This window comes from Ovis aries, chromosome 7, assembly GCF_016772045.2.
Source record: "Ovis aries strain OAR_USU_Benz2616 breed Rambouillet chromosome 7, ARS-UI_Ramb_v3.0, whole genome shotgun sequence".
NCBI lineage: Eukaryota > Metazoa > Chordata > Mammalia > Artiodactyla > Bovidae > Ovis > Ovis aries.
This window is the reverse complement of record NC_056060.1, coordinates 12,786,048-12,805,417: the sequence shown is the minus strand read 5'-3', so window position 1 is coordinate 12,805,417 and position 19,370 is coordinate 12,786,048. Positions and strand designations below refer to the sequence as shown.

Below are 19,370 nucleotides of genomic sequence, written 5' to 3'. Positions count from 1 at the left end.
ACCCTCCCTACTGTCCTTATCTCAGTCTGTGAAAATCCTTCTCAGCCTCTCAGGCTAAAGTCAAAGACTGCCTTTTCCATGAGGTGTTCCCTGAATATTCCTCACTTTAGAATTAACCCTTCCGTCTCCTCTGTTCCCACAGCACATGGCTCAGAGTCTGAGTCCCTCCAGCCTCCTACTGCCTTTCCCTGTGCATGCCTACCACATGAATATCTTGCTCAGTACACTTTGAAATGAATAAAAATCTTGGGAAGAGTGATGAAATGCCCGTAGCAGAAGTTCCAGAACTGACCTTTATAGGAAGGAAATTCATGGCATTTCCAAAGGGGCTTGCCAGCAGGGTGGGAGCTTAAGTCTACCCATGGGCTTCTCTGCACATCAAATAAACAGGCAGCTGCAGGGGGGACTGGAGCAGCTAGACCCCAACATCAATTCCAGGTTCGCTGGGCAAATGATGCAAGTTTCTACCTTAGCAATACTGTAGAGTGATGTTACTCAGAGATGCTGGAGGGAGATTCTCTGCCTTTAAATACCAGCTTTGCTGAGTATTAGTTGTGTGACCTGGGGCAACATACAACCTTTCCGTGCCTCTGTTTTCTCATATGTGAAAGGGTAATAATAATAAAGCCCAGTGAGTTACTGGGCTGATTAAATTAATTCATACATATAAAATAACTAGAATACCTGGCATATTAGTCATCCTTCAACAAGTATTAGCTATTTTCATCACCACTGTTGTGGATGCTGCCGCTGTTATTTTTGTTGTTATTTATCCAAAGGGGTCCCCCACCTGAAGAGGTTGACTGGTCCTGGCCAGAGTCCCTTGCTGGGGGTACAGGTGGAAATGGAAGTGAGAGGAAGAGCAGAGCTGGAACTTCCTCCCGACTGGGAGCGGCAGGGTTCCCAGGGACAGCCGCAGAACCAAGAATAGACTTTCTCATCACAGCGAGGAGAAGACCGGCTCCTCAGCCCCTCCATGCTCCTCCGTTGACCAGCCTTTCCTTAATTAAGGCCTCACCTAGGTGGCCAGCCTGATGAAGCCTTCTCTGCTGCTCTAAAACTAATTGCTGCCACGTTGGTGCCTGGAGTGAACAACCTGTGAGGTCACTGCCAGAGCTACAAAGACTTGATTTCCCAGACCTCCTCCCCCTCATCGAATCCGTGTGGCTGGGAGATAAGGGACCTTCTGGTCATTCCTCACACAGATGCTCCGTTTCAGCTCAGGCTATAATGGGGATGGGGAGTGTGGGAGGTAGGGAAGGGGGGCCTGGTGTCCCCTCCCCTGGGACTCAAGGCCTATATTTCTCCCCTGGATGACAGAATTTCTATTACCTTAAAGGGCTCATCTATTTATGCTGCAATTTTTTGAAGCCCTGTCTGCCGTTATTGAACCTTGCATGCTGGCAAGGGGAACGGGCACTCCATCACCCAAATGAACAAACTCGTTTCCCCATTTTTCTCCCCTTTCTCTGTGCTGTCGGTAGGTCATATGCAAACCTCAGCCGCTCAGGCCGGTGAAGGCAGGAGGGGGATGAGAATTACGGAAATCCAGATCAGTGGAGCAGTGATTGAATTTTCCTCCGAGGTTTCCTATGTCCTTTAAAGACGTCACCATCCCCCCGTGCACACACAGCCCCCACCAGCTGGGTAAAGTGCATGTCTGCTTCTTGTATGGCTCCTGAGCTGAAACTAGGGAGCAAGGGCAGCTACGGGGCCAGAAAAGGTTGACTGAAAGTTAGAGCCAGGTGACACGTATAATGTGTGTGCATATGTGTGTGCGTTTCCTGTTGTAATTGTTTTGTTCTTCATCAAACGGAGGTCTGCAGACAGCAAGCCCTAAGCCTAGGAAACTAGCTTCTCATCCCCTGCCCCCCACCGTTGACTAGCTTCCTAATTATTACACTAAAAGGTTTTCCTGGATGCTGAGCTGGGGATGAAGAATTTACCCTCTAGCTGCCATGTGTCTGTGAGCAGAGGAGCACAGGGAAATAGCAGAATGATCCAAAAATATAAACAGACACACACACACACATGGTCCAGTACTCAAACCCTAGCTCTGTAGTCATCTGCTGAGTGCCCTTGGCCCTGTTATTTATGCTTTGCAAGCCTTAGTTTTTTCATCTATAAAACAAGGGAAATAATGGTATTATGTCCTAGAATTATTTTTAGGATTGGATTAGATAAAATAGGCACGATGCTTAAGAAAAAGCCTGGCGGGTACTGAATGTTTAATAAGTTGTTGAGGTTCCTTCTGTTTACTGGAGGCAAAGGGCATGGACTGTGGGGTCAGACAGGTCTGGATTGGAATCTTAAGTCTGCTGCTCAGTAGCTGTGTGACCTTAGGCAACATGTTCAGCCTCTCTGAGCCCTAGTTTCCTGTCTCTTAAGTGGGTTAAACACACCTGCCCTTCCTGGTCCATGTGAGCACAAAACAGGAATTAGCCTTCACAGTGGCAGAGTTGAAAGAATGCTCAGTGCTTGCCTAGTGCACCCTCTTATTTTATAAACTGAGGTCCAGACAGGGCAAGTGACTTATCTTAGGTCACACAGCAAATCACTGGCAGACCTGGGATGTGAAGCAAGTGACATAGCTCCCAATCCAATGCTTTTTCCACCTTCGCCTCTGTCTCATGAGTTTTCTATCCCCACAGCAAACACCTACTGATTTTTCCCAGGGCAGGGAGGGATGGGGGCATCGCCAGCATGTTAAATCATGTTGGCAATTAATCCACAGAGCAGAATAGAGAAAACTGGTTTTATGTCGCAAAGGCTGAGTCCAACCTTCCCCCTCTGGGACTCCATGGTTCGTGGCCTTATTAGGGAAAACTGTTGACTCTTCTGTTCTAAAAAAAATAGACGATCCCCATGTCACACCACCTTCTCCCTGCCGTGCTCCTCATGTCTCCATCACTGCCCTCGGACTTGGGTCTCAGGCCTAGCACCTGCAATTCTCAGTGCAGTAGAAGCTATTGGGGCAGGTCTGAGGTGTCCCTAAACAGGCCTTAAACACTCCCAGTTTTCCTTTTGTCCAAGTCTAATGGCTACCCACTTCTTGCCTGGAGAATTCCACGGACAGAGGATCCCGGCAGGCTACAGTCCATAGGATTGCAAAGAGTCGGGCATGACGAAGCAACTAACACTTTCACTTCTGACAGTGATGGGGTTTCTTCCCCTGCCAGCTCCCACTCCTGGCCACCCCGCAGACTCTGGAGGGTGGGTGTGGCTGGGCCATGAGTCAGAGGAGCTCCCCCAAAAGGTCTGGAGGAAGTGGATGGCGGAGTGGGGTGATAGTGGCCCACATTTGGAACATTGAGGAAGTGTGGCAGCCCCTAGGCCAGGCTCTCTTGTTTGTTTCGTACATCATTTTATTTAATCTTTACAGCAACCCTATAGGTAGGGGATGTTAGGATCCCCATTTTACAGGTGAAAAAACTGAGGCTCAGAGAGCTGAAGCAACTTTTCTAGTTGGTCAGTGGCCTCCAGGAGTTGAGTCTGTAGCTGTTTGAACTCAGAACCTGCACTTTGAACCGCAAGGGAAAGTTATCTGGAGATATGGATCTGTGGTAAATAATTAGCAATGATGCTCCCTCAGGCCTTTTCCCAGGATGCGGGACAACCCCAGCCGCTTTATTTCACAGTTGGAGCCTAGTGACTTCCTGCCCTTTGTCATCAAGGGCAAGTGGCTGGCACCTTCAGTATCCCTCCCTTCCTGTGGGGCGGCACTTTACAGTTTACCCAGCTAGCTGTCCCGCCTAAGCTTGTTAATCCTCACGGCTCTCCTGTGAGGAAAGCCAGGCCAGTATGGGGGGCTGTATCTCACGGATGAGGAAACCCAAGTTCAGAGCAGTTATGAGAACTGACCTGTGAGAACCTCGAGCTGGCCTAGAACCCAGGCTTATGGCTCTAAGGCCAAGCTCACCCCAGGACAGCCGTGCAGGAAGGGGGAAGTCAGTGCTGAGCGAAGACTCGCTGGGACTGAGACCTGACCCCCCAGCTCCATCTCCCTGCTGCCTGCTGCTTGACTCTCCCCAAGTCCCTTAACCTCTCTGTGTCTTAACTTCATCTTCTGCAAATTGGGGCACAAACTCTGCTCCTAGTATCCTCGGTCTGGGGTAAAGTTGAGATGAGACACATTGTCGAGAAGGCTGGAAGCAACGCCGGGGTGTCACCCAGGGGCGTGAGGGAGAGCACTGGGCCCGGGGCCCACACTGACACCCTCACCAAGGCTTCAGGTCTGGAACAAAGGAGGAACCACTCCCCTCCTGCTACCCTCGCTCTGATGCTCCAAAACCCCACCCAGCCTGGCCGCTCCCCAGCCATCTCCTCGCTAAGTCATTAGCACCAATCATCCATCTGCAGGAGTAATTATGGACCCCAGGAGGGGAAGGGATTCCTGCCAGAGATGTGATTATGTCTGGAAAATGAAAGATGTTGCAGAAAAAGGTCTTAAATAAATTACTTTAAGGTGGGGCTAACAGGAAGACTAACATTGGGAGTAAATGAAAACAAAACTCAAAAGTTCTCTCCAAAAACACTACTAAATAATTGTTCTCCCTTCTTCTAAAAGTTCTGAGTACAAATTCCCTGAGACAAGCCCAGGGAGTGAGGCCCAAGTGGCTCTGCTTTTGACAAAGATGGCCCAGGGTAGCAGGGGTTAGGGAATGCAAAGGAAAGAGTGGGAGCTGAGCAGGCTGGGCCCTGCCTGGTAAGCACGGTGCTCAACCCGGCAGGCAAGAGGGAGTCTCAGCAGTCCTGAGCAGGGCTGTGACAGCAAGGTGCAGTGCCTGACCTTCACCCCCTGTGTGGGGAGATGGTGACATCACAATCTAGGGACCCAGCACGCAGCAGGTGTCCGGTAGATGCTGGTTCCCATCACTTCCCATGGTGCTTCAGTGGAGGCTGCTAGCTGAGTAGGGCGAGCATGGGCTGTGAGTCAGGGAACCTGAGTCTGAATCTCAGCCTTGGTGCTCACCAACTGGGTCACTGGCTCGCCAGCAGGATCACCTCTTGAGCCTCCCTCTGCTTACCTCATGCGTGGAGTACCTTCTAGGCTGGTATGAGGATGAAACAGGCAAGCAACACCAAAGTGGTGCAGAGTGGGTAAATGTTAAATTTCTTTTTTTTAATTAACTTAGTTTTAGCTGTGCTGGGTCTTGGTTGCTACTTTTCTCTGCTTATGGCGTGAGGGCTTCTCATTGTAGCAGCTTCTCTTATTGTGGAGCACAGGCTCTAGGTATGCAGGCTCAGTAGTTGCGGTACTTGAGCTTAGTGGCTCCTCGGCATGTGGGATCTTCCTGGACCAGGGGTTGAACCCGTGTCCCCTGCATTGGCAGGCAGAGTCTCAACCACTGGACCACCAGGGAAGCCCAGTCTTAAGTTTCTTTCCTCCCATCTGCAGTGGGCTTAGGTTTGTATTCAGCTGCATGTAACAATCAAAATGCCTAAAGCTTTTATAGCAATTCCTCTGGGTCAGGCACTATCCTAAGAACACTATGTGTGTTAATTTACTTAATCATCACCCCTACCCTTAAGAAAGTACTATTATAATCCCATTTTTGCAGATAGGGAAACTGAGACACAGGCTGGTGAATGACTTGCAAAAAGTTTGTTCATTTTACCCCCAATAATGCTGAAAAGAAGAAGTTGCCCAAGGTCCCGTAAGTGTCAGAGCCAGGACCTGAATTTAGTAGTCAAGTTCCAGAGCCCACTGGCTTGATCAGCCTTCTGCCGCTGACCTGTCTCTCCTGTGGGCAACCCCAGAGTCCCCTCCGCTGCCCCTCACTAGGAGGAGACCTGAGCCACGGCCACAGGGTGCCCCAGCCACGCGAGCTGAGCTAGGAGGGGGTGCCACACTCTAGGGCAGGGCTTCCCTGGCGGCCCCATGCTAAAGAATCCCCCTGGCAGTCCAGAAGACATGGATCTGATCCTGAAGACTCCACATGCCTGAGGGCAACGAAACCCACGAGCCACGACTATTGAGCCTGCGCTCTAGGGCCTGCACAACTACTGAAGCCCAGGTGCCCTAGCGCCTGTGCTCCGCAACAAGAGTCACAATGAGGAGCCCGTGCCCCATGGCTAGAGAGCAGCGCCTGCTCACTGCAGCTGGAGAAAACCTGCGTGCAGCAACAAAGACCCAGCATAGCCCAAAATAAGCAAATCGATAAAATTATTTTGAAAAAACCACTATAGGGCAACCGGGCACCGGTCAGGGAGCTGAGGGTAAGTATTAATTTCCCAGGCAGTGGTACGGATGGAGCATCCAGCCATCACCGTGACACTCACCCGTTTCACAGTTCTTCCACTACAACACGCGCCCACATCCATCACCACAGGAGTTCCCACAACCCTCTGAGGTTAAATGCCACTGTTGCCATTTCACACACAAGGACAGTCATGGCAAGGTTACATAACTCTGAGCATCTCAGCTCTCAAACCCAAGACCCAGCCACTCCCCAGACAAATGCTGCCAGGATGAACCTCTCCTGGCCTGTCTCCCTCTGAAGCCTCACTGCCCTCTTTTCCCTCTGGCCTTTAACCCCAGACAGCCTCTGCCCAAAGCTGGAAGCCACCTTATCCCTTCCTGCAAAGAGGTCTAAACTGAGCTCCCATCAAACCTGCCTCCTTGAGGCCTCAAGTTCTTAAAGGCAGAGCACATCCCAGGCCCATATTATGTGTAATGATGAATTCTATGAGAACTTGTCTGAGACACCTCTGGGACCCAGAAAAATCTGGAGGAAAGCAGCGTTATAAAGACTTGAATAATTGATAGAGTTGGGGGATGGAAAGGACGGACAGCTTGGACAGTGCGTGCGTGTGTGCTAAGTCGCTTCAGTCGCGTCCAACTCTTTGCGACACCGTGGACTGTAGCCTGCCAGGCTCCTCTCTCCATGGGATTCTCCAGGCAAGAATACTGGAGCGGGGTTGCCGTGCCCTGCTCCAGGGCATCTTCCCAACCCAGCGACTGAACAGTGGAGGCACCCTTTCCCACCTCCAGTCCTTTTTGTTCACCAGTAGAAGCCTCTCAGGCTTCAGCTTTACTTTCTCTGCATTCATTCTGTAACTTAAAAAAAAATGATTCCACATCAATAAGCCGTGGGGTTTGCCTGGGTCTGGACTCTCAACCTCTCTTAAACAGAAGGGAGTAGACCAGACTCCTGCCTTCAGGGGAGGGGTGTTCCAAAAATAGGTTGGGACACTGAGGCACTTGTCTGCCCTTGGGGACCTGCCTTTGTCTATTCTTAAAATTTTTAAAACGCCTTTATTGAAGTATAGTTGACTTATAATGTTGTATTAATTTCTGCTGTATAGCAAACAGACTCAGTTGTGCACATATATATGTGTATATATATTTTTTTCATATTCTTTTCCATTATGGTTTACACAGGATAGTGAATGTAGTTTCCTGTGCTAGACAGTAGGACCTTGCTGTTTATCCATCCTACATTTAATAGTTTGCAGCTGCTGTTCCCAAACTCCCAGTCCTTCCTTCCCTTACCCCTCCCCCTTGGCAAGCACCAAGGGGTTCTCTCTGTTGTCTCTCTCTGCCAGTGAGTCTGTTTCTGCTTCATAGAAATGTTCATTTGTGCCATATTTAGATTCCACATATAAATGATATCGTATGGTATTTGTCTGTCTCTTTCTGACTTGCTTCGCTTAGGATGATGACCTCTAGGCCCATCCATGTTGCTGCAAAAGGCATTATTTCTTTCTTTTTAATAGCTGGGTTCCATTATATGTATACACAACCACATCTTTATCCATTCATCTGTAGATGGACATTTATGTTATTTCCATGTCTTGGCTATTGTAAATAGTGCTGCTATGAACATAGGGGTGCATATAGCTTTTGAATTGTAGTTTTGTCTGGGTATGTGCCCAGAAGTAGAAATGTTGGCTCATATGGCAACTCTATTTTTAGTTTTCTGTGAAACCTCCATGCTATTTTCCATGGCGGCTACACCAACTTACTTTCCCACCAACAGTGTAAAATGGTTCCCTTTCTCCATACTCTCTCCAGTATTTATTATTTGTAGACTTTTTAATGATGGCTATTCTGACAAGTGTAAAGCCGTACCTCATTGTAGGTTTGATTTGCGTGTCTGTAATAATTAGCGACGCTGAACATCATTTCACGTGCCCATTGGCCATTTGTATGTCTTCTTAGGAAAAATGTCTATTAGCTCTTCTGCCCATTTTTTGATTGGGTTGGGTTTTGTTGTTATTGTTGTTGAATTATATGAGTTGTTTGTATATTTTGGAAATTAAACCCTTATTGATCACATCATTTGCAAATATTTTCCCCCAGTTCATGACTTGTCTTTTCATTTTGTTTATGGTTTCCATTGTTGTGCAAAAGCTTATAGATTTGCTTAGGTCCCATTTGTTTGTTTCCGCTTTTATTTCTATTGCCTTGAGAGACTGATCTAAGAAAACATTGGTATGACTTATGTCAGAGAATGTTTCGCCTATGCTTTTAGGAGCTTTATGGTGCTTTTTCTTATTTAAGTCTTTAAGCCTTTTAGAGTTTACTTTTGTGTATGGTATAAAGGCGTGTTCTAACTTCATTGATTTACATGTGGTTCAATTTTTCCAACTGCACTTGAAGAAACTGTCTCTCCCTTATTGTATATTCTTGCCTCCTTTATCAAAAATTAATTGTCCATAGGTGTGTGGTTTTATTTCTGGGACTCTCTATTCTGTTCCATTGTTCTATATGTCTGTTTTTGTGCCAAAACCACACTGTTTTGATTATTGTAGCTTTGTAGTATTGTCTGAAGTCTGGGAGAGTTATGCTTCTTGCTTTGTTCTTTTTCCTCAGGATTGCTTTGGCAACTCTGCATCTCTTATGGTTCCATATAAATTTTAGGACTATTTGTTCTAGTTCTGTTTTTTAAAAAGTCACAAAAATTTGATAGGAATCACATCAAATCTGCAGATTGCATTGGGTAGTGTGGCCATTTAAACAATATTAATTCTTCCAATCCAAGAGCATGGGCTGTCTTTCCATTTCTTTGAATCATCTTCCATTTCTTTTATTAATGTTTTGTAGTTCTCAGCATACAAGTCTTTCACCTTGGTGAGGTTTATTTCTTTTCTTAGTTATCAAAGATTATAAGTGTATAATATGGAGAAGTATAGAGCAAAATACAATTATTAGAGGGCAATTGCTCCACAGTCTTGTGTTGGCCTCTGGCACCCATCAACACGAATCAGGCACAGATGTACACGTGTCCCCTCCCTCCTGAACCCCCCTCCCATCTCCCTGTTTGTCCCACCCCTCTAGGTTGTCGCGGAACACTGGGTAGAGCTCCCTGCTTCACACAGAAAATTCTCCCTTGCTGTCTGTTTTACATATGGTAATGTATATGTTTCCACACTATCCGCTCAAGTTGCCCCACCCTCTCCTTCCCCCCTGTGCCCACAAGTCTGCTGTCTATGTCAGGACTCCATTGCTGCCCAGCAATTACCGCATGCATACGGAATCTAGAAAGATGGTACTGACGAATCCATCTGCAGGTTTATTTCTAAGTATTTTTGATGCAGTTTTAAGAGGGATTGTTTACATTTCCTTTCCGATACTTTGTTGTGAGTGTGAAGAAATGCAATTGATTTCTACATGTTAATCTTGTATCCTGCTCCCTCGCTGTGTTCATTTATTGTTTCTAGTAGTTTTTGTGTGTCGTCTTTAGGGTTTTCTATTTATAGAAAACTACGACCACTTCACGGATTTGCGTGTCATCTTTGTGTGGGGGCCATGCTAATCCTCTGTGTATCATTCCAGTTCTGATACACGTGCTGCTGAAGCCAGCTCCTGCCTTTGTCTTTAGGGTAAAGTTTGAAGCCTTCCCAGCTGGGACAGTCTAACCTTCAGGCTCCTGTGCTGCTGCTACCCTTCAGGCTTGGCACTCCAGGAAATCCAAATGGATTGCCTTACCCTAGAGACCTGCCCACCCTCCCACGTACAGTGTCTCCTCTATGCCTCTTTTCAATCTGGCCTTTGCCTGGAACACCCTTGCTCTCTATCCTCGTGGCTGAATTCTGCCTGTGTCCAGCTCAGTTGTGATCCCCTCATAAAGCCTGCTTGCTTTCTTCCTGTGGGACACTACCTTCCCATAGGACCCTGGCACACCCACTCTAGGGGCACACTGTGGATGAGTCTGACCTCTCTACCAGACAGCTGCTGGGGCAGGTCTGTCTGATTCCTTCCTTTCCCCTGTCCTGCCAGCCTCCTAACCCAAATTCACTCCCAGGCCTGCACAGAGAATGGTCAGTAAATCTCTGTGACTAATACCCCAGGTCCTTTAGAAGCATCCCATGAGTCATGACAGTGCCACATTTTGCTTGGACCCTAGTAAACACCCCCATCAGTCCCTGCAGGACCCTCTGTCCCCATAATCTGGTTCCCACTTGGGACATTATCACTGTCAATATAGTTAGCCTGTGGCTCTGTAGGCCACTGCCCCGGGCCCACACCTCCCAGCCACCACCTCAGAGGAGCCGGGTTCTGCAGTACAGATGCTCACATAGCCCATATACTCAAGCCTACAGTGTGAACCCAGCGTGTCCATGCTGTGCACACCATTCTCCAGGCCATTCTCCAAGCCCCCTTGAGGCGTTATGACCAGGATCAGCCCAAATGTCCTGCATCAGGTGCTAAGCTTACCTCACAGCTGTCATGCCACTGACAGAGGACACGCTCCACCAGAGTCACTTCATAGACCATGCAGTTGTGGAGAGGGGAGCCCATAAGCTGCCATTCAAACCGAGACACTGGGATGATAAGCCAAATATGCCATCCCTAACCTGCTCTTCCACACAGGCAGAGCATCTGTACAACTGATGTGCATAGGGCCCAAGAGTATTATTTACACCACATATATCAGGAGTTTATGTGTTTGTATAAACTCACTGTTTGCACACACATATGCACCACTCTTATGACAGAAAGTAAAGAGGAATTAAAGAGCCTTTTGATGAAGGTGAAAGAAGAGAGTGAAAAAGCTGGCCTAAAACTCAGCGTTCAAGAAATGAAGATCATGACATCTGGTCCCATTGGTTCACGGCAAATAGATGGGGAAACAAGGGAAACAGTGAGAGAGTTTATTTTCTTGGGCTGTAGCCCAAGTGATTTTGTAAAATCACTGTGGATGGTGACTGCAGCCTTGAAATGAAAAGATGCTTGCTCCTTGGTAGAAAAGGAATGACAAACCCAGATAGCATATTAAAAAGCAGAGACATCACTTTGCCTACAAAGGTTCATATAGTCAAAGCTATGCTTTTTCCAGTAGTCATGTATGGATGTGAGAGCTAGATGGTAAAAAAGGCTGAGCACTGAAGAACTGATGCCTTCGAACTGTGATGCTGGAAAGACTCTTAAGAGTCCCTTGGACAGCAAGGAGATCAAACCAATCAATCCTAAAGGAAATCAACCCTGAATATTCGTTGAAAGGATTGATGATGAAGCTGAAACTCCAATACTTTGGCCACCTGATGCAAAGAGCTGACTCACTGGAAAAGACCCTGATGCTGGGAAAGATTGAAGGCAGGAGAAGGGGACGACAGAGGATGAGATGGCTGGTTGGCATCACTGACTCAATGGACATGAGTCCGAGCAAACTCCAGGGGATGGTGAAGGACAGGGAAGCCTAGCGTGCTGCCGTCCATGGGGTCACAAAGAGTTGGGCACGACTGAGCAGCTGAACAACAAGGCACACTTACACGCAGGCTTACCGAGAACAGCCTCCAGAACCTCTGGGTGTAACAGGGAGGCAGCCCACCCCACCCCTCCCCTGCCACAGTCACATCCTATGCCTCTGCCCCCTCCACGTTGTGCTCACACACTCTAAATGCTCATGAAGACCCCTCTCCCCACCAGCATGGGATTTCCCAGCAGTTTAGAGGCAATGGGTTTTGGCACTTTTTAAAAAACCACTAAGGAAATCACGAAACCTAATGCAGAGCAGTTGGGGCCATATGCTGTCAGTGTTTGTCCAGGAGGTCCCGAAGATTCTAGCTGACTTTGCAGGGACTTTGCCTGACTCTGTCCACGGAGGGAGTCGGGCCCAGAAGGCGCGTAAGAGATGACCTGATCCTCTGTGGCCAGAATCACCCCCACCCCCAGGCCCTCAGGAAGTGCCAGAGTGCTTGACAGGGCTCAGTCCTGGGAGAGCGGGAGCAGGAAAGGGAGGCTGCCGTAGGAAGCTCCTTTCTCTTAATTAAGACCTGAGGTCTGCGTGTGATGTTGCGAGCGTCCCCAGGCATCAGCAGCAGCAGCAGCAGCATCCCTGTAACCTGCTTTCTCTCTTTCAGAAAATGTTTACTATTTGATGGATCTTGGCACAGTCCCCAGTCTGACTCTCACTCCCACTACCTGTTATTCCAACTTAGCTTGATTCCATCAAGCCTTGAGGGCTTCTGGTTTATTTTTTTTAATATTTATTTATTTGGCCACAGTGGTCTTAGTTGTGGCATGTGAACAATTAGTTGCAGAGTGTGGGATCTAGTTCCCTGACCAGGGATTGATCCCCAGAGCCCCTGCTTTGGGATCGTGGACCACCAGGCAGTTCCAAGCGTTGAAAGCTTTTTTACTTCAGGAGCCTCCTAACATAAGATACAAATGCCCCATAAGAGTTCCCACCATAAGCCCCTAGTAGCCATTCTTGCCCCCACCGTCAGCATACATTTAACAACAAATCTGTAGAGAAGCATCTAGGACAGGGCCTGGCATATGGTAGGCGCTCAGGACACTGGGGTCCCTGTCACACAGCTGCCCTGTTTGCAGGCAAGGCGGCCAGGTCTAGAGGAAAGAGACTGGGCTGTGGAGTCAGTTGGCCCCTTTCTCACAGCATGACTAAGAGCAAGTGACCTCTCCAGCCTCAATTTGCTCTCTCTTTAGGATGGTTCTCTCTCTAGGAAGGTCATTCCTTCCGTGAAAGCCTGTTAGTGCCTGGCACAGGCTGGCACCAAGGGGTTGGTTAAAAATCTGAGTCTCCTTCCTCCTGTCTCTAGCAGTGGGGATTGGTCAGTCTGTCCTAAGCCAGTGGCTCAGTCCTGTCTATAGGCATGAAGGGGAGTGGATGGGGTAAGGATCAGAGTCCCTGCTCCCTCTTCTTCAGGTCCTTCCCACTAGGCATATACCTTTGTGCAAGAACTTTCCCAGGAATTTTAGATTTGAGAGCCTCCTGATAAGATACAAATACCTCTCAAGAGTGTTCAATAAGCTCTTATCACCCTGTGATGCCTTCTTGGAGCTCATGAGAGGGAATAGTTGGAGAACAGGAAGGGGCTATAGATAGGACAAAGGCATCAACAGAGAGAGGAGAAACTTGGTTTTGCCAGTTGAGTCTCCTGGAGGACCCCAGATCCTGCAGCCAGTAAGTGAACGTAGCCTGAACTTGACTCTAAACATAAGTGTCTTGGTATCTGTTTAGGGACTATTAGGAGTCTGTGCTCCTCTAGGGAGACCTCCTGAGGGGTCAGTTATGTAGCATATTTATGCAAATTAGAAAATGAAACATTCCTTTATCAAGACAGTCTATTGGCATCTGCCCAAAAACTGATGTCATAAATACACAAGCTGTAGTGACTGCCATTTGAGCAGCTCCTGAGGGTTGTACAGTGCACAGCCTGAACAACTGTACAGAGCAGCCTCAGATCACTGATAGCCTACTCATGTTGGATACAGGGTTTCCAGGCCTAACCTTCAGCCTCTCTCCAACTATCCCCTGGGGGGCCAGATAGAATAACTCAGGCACACAGGCCCTCTGCGATATCCGCTTGGCACAGGGAAACAGGAATGGGAATGGGTGCGACAAGAGGCCTCCATCCCTCTCCCCCTCTCATTTCTCTGGCCCTCTGCTCCTCATGCCTTATGCAGAGTTTCTCTGCCCCAGTGTTCGTTGGCTGTCAGTTGCTGCTTTATCAGTCACACACTAATTAGGTCCAGTGAGGTTTGCTCTGCATTGGAGGGGCCTCTGTGGCTGGTGTTCAGTCCAAGCTGTTCTCTTTGCCTTATGGACCTCGTGTCACTCTTTCTCCCTGGAAGATCACACACGAGTCTCCCCACCTGGGAGTCCCACTGCCTGAGCCCTTCGAGCTGATCGAGTAAAGCCTTAGCTGCTGCTCCCCACTGCTTGCATCATTGCCCGAACCATCTCCCGACCCCATCCTGCTGTGGAAAAATTGTCTTCCCCAAAACAGGTCTCTGGTGCCAAAATTTGGGGCCAATACTGTAAACAGTGAAGTGCACACCACGTGTGCTTCTGGTATTGGTGTGACATTGGGCACCAAATCAGCCTGGTGGGTGACCCTGAAGCTCTGGAAAGAGCATGGGAGACAGGGAAAGAGGAGAAACCAGAGGACTGGGGAGGCCACTGCGGAACATCTGGAAGTAGGGGGGGACCTAGCCTGCAACTTCTCCTGCCACAGCCTCGTCATCTGCCTCACCCTGCTCCCGCACTGAAGGATAAACTCCATGAGAGTAGTGTATGCGTGCATGCCAAGTCACGTCAGTCGTGTCCGACTCTGTGACGCTATGGACTGTGGCCCACCAGCTCCTCTGTCCAAGGGATTCTCCAGGCAAGAATACTGGAGGGGGTGGCCATGCCCTCCTCCAGGGGATCTTCCTGACCCAGGGATTGAGCCCACACCTCTTACTTCTCCTGCACTGGCAGGCAGGTTCTTACCACTAGCGCCACCTGGGAAGCCCCGTGAGAGAAGGGATGTGCTCTGCTCACCCAGTGTCCTCTGGCCTAGCACAGTGTCAGACATGTTCTGGTGCTTCCAAAACATTTCCTGAATGACTGAATTAATTTGATCCATACGCAGTGAGTGCTGACTGTGGTCAAGGTACCATGCCAGGACCGGGGCCATGGGGCTGAGGAAAACAGGCCGAGTCTTTACACTCATGGGACTTAGCGTGAGGATGAGAATTCTAGTAGAATGAGAGCTGATTTTAGTTCATCACAGTTGTGATATGTGCCACCAAGGAGCAGGTAACAGAAGCCTACTCTTCAAGTGGGAAGACAGGGGAAGGCAAAGAATATGGGAGCTGAAGGCCCCCCTGTGCTGTGTGCTTAGTCGCTCCGTCGTGTCCAACTCTGTGACCCCGTGGACTGTAGCCCCCCCGGTTTCTCTGTCCATGGGATTCTCCAGGTAAGAATCCTGGATTTGGTGGCCATACCCTCCTTCCGGAAGGGCCCCCCTTCGGTCGCATCGAATTTATTGTGATGGTTAGTGAGTTCATGGCCTGTCACCACACCTGATCTACGGTAGATGCTCAACAAGCATTCGAGAGGACTTCCCTGCAAGTCCAGCAGTTAGGACTCTGCAGGGGGCATGGGTTCAATCCCTGGTCAGGGAGCGAGACCCAGCGTGCCACACGGCATGGCCAAAAAGGCAGTTGAGTACTGAATGGGTAAATGAATGAGGCTGGGTCACTGTGAGCCAGTGTCTTTGCCTCACTGTAACCCACATACTCTGATGCCAGGTCCAGGGCCCTTTCTTGCCTAAACCATCCCGACTCCTCTACCAAGAAGACCTGGGGGCCAAGCTGACTCCCTTGGCTTCCTGTCCCAGAGTCCTCTCAGCTGAGCCCCATGGCCTGTAGAGCATGCCCACCCCCTCTGCCTGGACCCAGGGAACCCCATTCACTCCATTTACACTGCCTCCTACCAACAGAACATGCGGAAGGGGACCCTGAGGTGAACTTGCCCAACTGCCTACCCCTTTTGTGTGAGGGAGGATCAACCACTTTCCATCCTTCTCCTCCTTTCATTCCAAGAAGTACTCATTAACGTCCTGCCCATTACAAGGAAAACGGATGATCAACACAAGGAGCCCAGCTGTTGACGAATTCTCCCAAATAGAGCCGAACTACAAAGCAGCATATTGCAGGAGAGAAGATTCAGTAAACAGTATTTGAAACCAAAGTAATAGAGCACATAACTCATTACCCACCGGGGGCCAGACCCCTGCTGCCACGTTGCACATGGAGGCAGGTGGAAGGCGGGGAGGAGACCTGCAGCTCTGCAGTGGGACCAGCTCTGGGGCATCCGTTCAGCCAGCCACTCTTTCACATCAAGTTCAAGGTGTTAATAGCCTAGGCTGCATCTATAATGAACAGGCCTTTGGATTGAGGAAGAATTCTCATCCATCCTCCATTTGCAGAATGAAGACACTGAGCAGGAAAGGCAGGCTTCCCCCTACAGGAGCTGGAACCTTGGGAGCCTGCCTCTGTGGGAGGTGGAGGGCTGCCCTTTCCCAGACGGGGGAAGGGGTGTTGGGAGTGGGCTCTGCAAGTGTAATGGGGATAGGTAACAATACAAGAAACACCCAGATATCAACTTCCAGGTGTTGAGAAAGAGCAAGTGTCTCAGCTTGGCAGGTGGCCTTTCCTCAAGGTCAGGGCCATGTCCTGGATGCTCTGTGCTTAGGTGGTGAGTGTGCCATCAATAGGAGTGTGCAAGGGCAGCATAGGCTACCCCAGAGCTTTATTTACCACACCTAGGCTCTTTGCATACTGTACTGAAATAAGAGCCAGGAGATTCAAGTGCGAAAGCCATCCCTCCCAGTGTTGGCTGTGTGACCTTGGGCAAGTTGCTTTCCCTCCCTCAGCCTCAGTTTCCTCAAGTGTAAAACAAGGCAGCCAAACAAGGTGATTTGCAACATCTTTTCCAGTTCCGGTACAAGGAGGTATCACCCCACTGAGAATCTAGATGTGAATACAATGAGATCCTGGCTCCCTGAGCTTACAGCCCAGGGCAGAGGCAGGATATGTGACCAATCCCAGGCCGTGCATTAGCAGCATTGGTGGCCACCCAGCCGGTGTGATTCTTAGATTCCAGGAGGGCTCCCTACTCTGGGCCTGCATTCCCATCATTCCTCACTTCTTCGGGTTAAGACTCCCTACTGCAGGCAAGAAGATGCTCAGAGAGGCAGAGCTACAGGGTCCTTAGAGATGATCCAGCCACTGGTTCCCAGCTAGACACGTACAGAAGCTGCAGCAGGTTGCCAGGAGCGATTCTGAACATTTTACAAAGCCTACAGGCAATTTTCCATTACCTAGGATGAAGCTCACTAAAACACCAAGGTTTTTCTTCTGCTGTTAATTAGAATTAAATTAACTCTATGTGATCTTCCAGGTGAGCCTGCGCTAATCAGAAGCCCTGATTGGTTGTAGGTGACATCACAGGAATTTCTAGGTCATGGTTGGTGGACAAGATGCTGCCATCAGCATCAGACGGCATGTGGTCACTGGCCAAATTGCACCTGTTCATTACGTGACTGGCCTTGGACACCAGCGCGTGGTGACAGCAGTGTCTCTCAAATTGGGAGAGCTTTGCAGACAGGGGACACTAACAAAGCTTCTTGATGGTGAAAAGTTGGGGAGACTGATTTCAACAGCTGCCTATAATTGATAAAGAAACCAAGACCTGTGTGTTACCTAGTGTGAACATGAGTCAATCAGAACAGAAGGTTGTTTTCCAGCAGTAAACGTGCTTAGTTGCTCAGTTGTCCGACTCTTTGTGACCCCATGGGCTGTAGCCTGCCAGACTCCTCTGTTAATGGGATTCTCCAGGCAAGAATACTGGGGTGGGTAGCCATTCCTTTCTCCAGGGGATCTTTCATACCCAGGGATCGAACCTGGGTCTCCTGCATTGCAGGTGGGTTCTTTACCATCTGAACCACCAGGGAACCCCTCCAGCAGTCAGGTGTATAGGAATTCTGGATGGAGATTTTGGCGAACAACTTGAATAAAGGCCTTAGGGTACTCCTGGCTGCGGGAGTGAGCAAAGGTGCTAGGCTACGTGAAGCATGTAAGATGCTGAATGCAACCCCCCCTACTTTCTTGGGTTCTTGTCCTGTCCTTTTTGCCAGAAGGTGAGAAGATCAGCGGATGTGGATTCAAGGCTGGTCTGGGCCAGGCACTGGGCTGGGGAAGATGTGGTAGATAAATCCCAGCTCTGCCTGATGGGCCTACTCTGACCTTCAGTCTCTTTCTCATGATGGTGATGAATCTGATCATCCCTAAGATCCTGTTCAGCTTGGAGGGTCTTGTCTTCCTGAGTGGATGCACTCGAGGCCAGCAGCATAATTTTCTGACTGTATGTCTGACCCTCAGCCTGGCCGGGGAGGGTTTGCGCAGGAGATGGCAGAGTGGGACATGAAACCACAGACCAGGATCTGGCCGGGCTTTCCATTTGCACAAGAGCCCCCAGGGAGGCCCAGAGTCGGTGTGGCAGCATGGGACTCATCCTTAGACCAGGCAACAGTCTGCTTCCTGTGTGTAATGGGAGCCACAGACCCCCAGCCCACTCATCTGTCCAACAGTATTTATAGAATACGTCCACTCCATGCCAGGGACTGAGCTAGGAATCCTGGGGCAGCCAAGACAGATAAGATCCCTCTTATCACAAAGCTTCGTGGTCTAACTGGGGGAGCCAGTAAATAAGTGGGCAAATAAATGCCTCCAGATGCAAGCATGAGTGCGCTTGTGTGCACACTGCCTGGGAGCTGCCCAAGGGCAGAGACCAGGTCGCAGGCTCCTGTGTGTCCCTGGAGCCCACTCCCAGGGCTGGCTCAGAATCAGCCCCCACTCAGCAAACATTTGTTGAATTGCTTGGCATGAGAAAGAAAGCATATGGAGATTGCTCAGTCCTTCTGGTTCTGTCCACGGTAGAAGCCAGCATGTACACACAGACATCTCATTTCAATTAAACAACAGTTATCGAGGGCCCATTATACACCAGAAGGACCCCAGGCTCTGAGAATCTAGATGTGAGTACAGTGAGGTCCTGCTCCCTGAGCTCACAACCCAGGGCAGACGCAGGCATTAAGAGCTAACCAGGAGCCACCCCAGTGTGCTAGGATGGTGGTGGCTGTGTGCGTACCCAGTTCCTACCAGGGCAGCACAGGTGGGCTGGGAAGGGAACACACAGGAGGGAAGGATGAGGAAGGAGTCACAGTTTTATACCCAAATCCACACAGATGGATAAATAGACACCCCCAGAGACAAACGCACACAGAAACTCACAGGTGTGTACCCTGACTGCCTAAGCATGCATGCATACTAAGTCACTTCAGTCGTGTCCGACTCTGTGCAACCCCATGGACTGTAGCCTGTCAGGCTCCTCTGTCCATGAGATTTTCCAGGCAAGAATCCTGGAGTGGGTTGCAATTTACTTCTCCAGGGGACTTCCCAACCCAGGGATTGAACCTGTATCTCTTACATCTAACCTGCACTGGCAGGCGGGTTCTTTACCACTAGCGCCACCTAGGAAAACTGGGAAATGCCTAAGCACGTATAGGCATAAATAATGACCCCATCATAATCAAGGCCTGTTAGTGGTGCCCCAAACTGGGGAGATGAA

General features: G+C 49.3%; 1 protein-coding gene and 1 non-coding gene across 17 annotated transcripts in view; one reads left to right on the top strand and one right to left on the bottom strand.

The window, feature by feature from the left end:
- The window catches only part of MEGF11 (multiple EGF like domains 11), a 398,161-nt gene that overhangs the window by 331,123 nt on the left and 47,668 nt on the right, over positions 1–19,370 (top strand). The gene's annotated exons all lie outside the window — the stretch shown is intronic.
- On the bottom strand, positions 9,705–9,811 carry LOC114115915 (U6 spliceosomal RNA). Its single transcript, XR_003590024.1, has one exon. It is a non-coding gene; the product is annotated as a U6 spliceosomal RNA (small nuclear RNA).